Source organism: Rousettus aegyptiacus, unplaced genomic scaffold (genome assembly GCF_014176215.1).
Source record: "Rousettus aegyptiacus isolate mRouAeg1 unplaced genomic scaffold, mRouAeg1.p scaffold_m13_p_5, whole genome shotgun sequence".
Taxonomy (NCBI): Eukaryota; Metazoa; Chordata; class Mammalia; order Chiroptera; family Pteropodidae; genus Rousettus; species Rousettus aegyptiacus.
The window spans coordinates 74,236,582-74,239,343 of record NW_023416308.1 but is presented as its reverse complement, the minus strand read 5'-3'; positions in this window follow the sequence as shown (position 1 = coordinate 74,239,343).

Below are 2,762 nucleotides of genomic sequence, written 5' to 3'. Positions count from 1 at the left end.
TCCCTGAAGTACAGATGTGGAAACTGAGGTAATACGGTACAGTGGTTCTCAGACAGAGTGCACCAGAATCACCTGAAGAATTCATTAAAATATGGAGGGCTGGGTCCACTCTCAGAATTTCTGGTTCAGTAAGTCTGGGCTGGGCCTGGGAATGTGCATTTCTAACATATTCCCAGGTGAGGCTGTTGTTGCTGATCAGGTGATCACACTTTGAGACACAGGGCTCTAGCAGATCTGAGTGAGGCCTCTGTTCTGCCAGGGCCAGATAGGACCAGTAATAGCAGACCCTCAACAAATAATTTGATGTGTGAGTGAGTGAGTGAGTGAGTGAGTGATTACAGAGAACAGAAAAGCTGTTGGACCAGGAGGCCCAGGATTCTTTCTAGTTCTGAATTTGCTCCCAACTTCCTGTGGGACTTGACCAAACATTTTTCCCTTGCACTTTGGTTTCCTCCTCCATAAAACAGGGGTTATGATAATCTTTCCTCACAGGGGTCTATGAGGATGAAACAGGGCCTGGGACAACTTTGACACTCAAAGCATGAATGATGAGCGTGGTCTTGGTGGAAGGTGTCAGGTGACAGGTGCTTACTACTATCTTTCACTGCTGTCCCTTTCCTCTCCCAGCATTGAGGGCTGTAGTTCATCCCCTTCACTTTCTTCTTTCTTGAACCTGAGTTGCGAAGATCAAAGATCGAGGCCACACTGTCCCCATGTCCCATGGCATTCGGCAGAGGGCAGTGTGCTTGCTGTGGCCACAGGCTGCATAAAGGGGCCTGTGTTCCGGCTGCTCACCTCCCACTGTGTGCCTGGTGGTTTTCTATTTCAGTTGCTGTAAAAATATCACCTTTGATCTCAGCTTGTGGCTCTTAAAAAAAGAAGAAACCACCAACAGGCTGGGTTTTCATTCTCTCTGCCCCTCCTCCCTCTCACCTCTGGCTGCCTGCTCTCCTCCCCTCCTTTCCACTCTCTCCAGGCTCATCCTCTCCTCTCTGGAGCACCAGCACCCTAGCTGGACAGATCCCCTTAGGAATTCATTTATCACTCTTTGTGCCTCCCCAGGTCCCATAAAGGCTGTCTGCTGAAGGGAGATGATAAATAAGGGTGTGTGCGAGAAGACTGCCTTCTCCCCTCCTCCCTTTCTCCCCATCTCTTCCCTTCTGCTCTGAGGTCCAAGAATCTTCAAGATTCCCTGTTTGGCCAGGTCCAGGCCACTTCTCCAACCATTGTCAAGCACATGGTATCAATAAGAGCCCTGCATATGTGAAGTCTTGAGTCTTCCTCAGAGTAGAGTGAGAACAGCTAGTGGGACCTAAATATATCACACCATCTACTCAGAGAGCCCAGTCAGCAGCCCAGAATTGCCTGGAAAAGTGGCCTTTAGGCCCGATAAGTCTAATGTCTCACCTCCTGGCTCGGCAGGCACAAAGACATCCTCCTCAACTCTCACACAGACATATATTCTTTCCCCTTTCCTTTTTGCAAACTCAGGGGAGATGCACCCACAGGTCACCCACCTCAGGTAGTCTCTCAGGCTCTGGCCTCTGCTCTGGCCTTCCTAAGACATTTTGGTCCTACATACTCCACACTGAGGCCTCTGAACCAGAAGTTCTTTTTGTCGGAAAGTTGCCTTCTCACCTGCCTTGCCGCCTCTCTGTCACGAGGTCGTCTCCAAGAGTCCCAGCTCTAGTAGAGAGGCCAGAGAATCCCCCTCAAAAGTTTCATAGCTAACAAGCATTTTGTGCCAATAGAGAGGGTAAACGAGCCTTGAACCTTTGATTCACATCAGGCTTTGAACGGTTGTAACGTTTTTCTTTGGCTTCGGCTTCTAGAAAAAGAAAAAATACCACTCATTCAACATACACTTCTCCACAGGTCATCTACACTCGACTCTATGCTTGCATGGTCACTGCCCTTCCTCAGGGTACTTCCCCTCACCCCAGCTAGTGGAGATACCGAGGTGTGCAGGGATCGGGCAACCAGGGTGACAAGAAGTGCAGGAGCTGAGGCACCAGAGGAGGCCCTCACCCAGCTCAGGTCTGCCTTGAAGAAGTGGTGCTGGAACATCAAGGGCAAGGTCGGGAATTTACAGAAAGTTGGAAGCATCTTTGACAGAATGAGTAGCTTTGAATGGGACCATGGCCTGGGGTGTTCAAGGTGGAGCGAGGAGGGCCTGTCGAGAAGTGAGGGAGGGAGAGGTCAGGCTTCAGAAGGCCCAGGGTGGTAGGCAAAGAGATCTGCCATTATTCCCAGAACTGCAAGGAGCTCCTGCAGGGTTTGAAGTAAGTGGGAACTATCCATGAAGAAGGCCTTTCTGGGAGTGCGGAGGACATGGGCAGAGGAGGTGAGGTCCTGGGTGTGTGTCCAGGCCACAGCCTTGTTTAGCAGCAACCACAGCCAGCCAGGACCCAGACTGAGGTCCTGCAGACCAGCTCACAGCCCTGGGCTAGGCAGAGGACACAGCCACTGTGGCCGCCACTAGGCAGGGGGGCTCCAGAGGCAGGCCTGACTCATCAGTGTGCCCAGGGCCCATCCCAGGGCTGGGGCAGAGCAAGCACCAGGGAACGCCTGTTGTGGAGTGAAAGAAGCTTTATAAATGCTTCCAGCAGACTGACTTGAGGTGTTTCTTCCTGCCCCCACATCCTCAGACCTGGGAATAAGGAAGCGTGAGGCTCCCTAGAGCAACTCAAGATTCAGGGCGCAGATGTAACCGGTCTGGGGCCACTAGAAAAATGTCCCTCCTGGGCTTTGCTGTCTCGTTT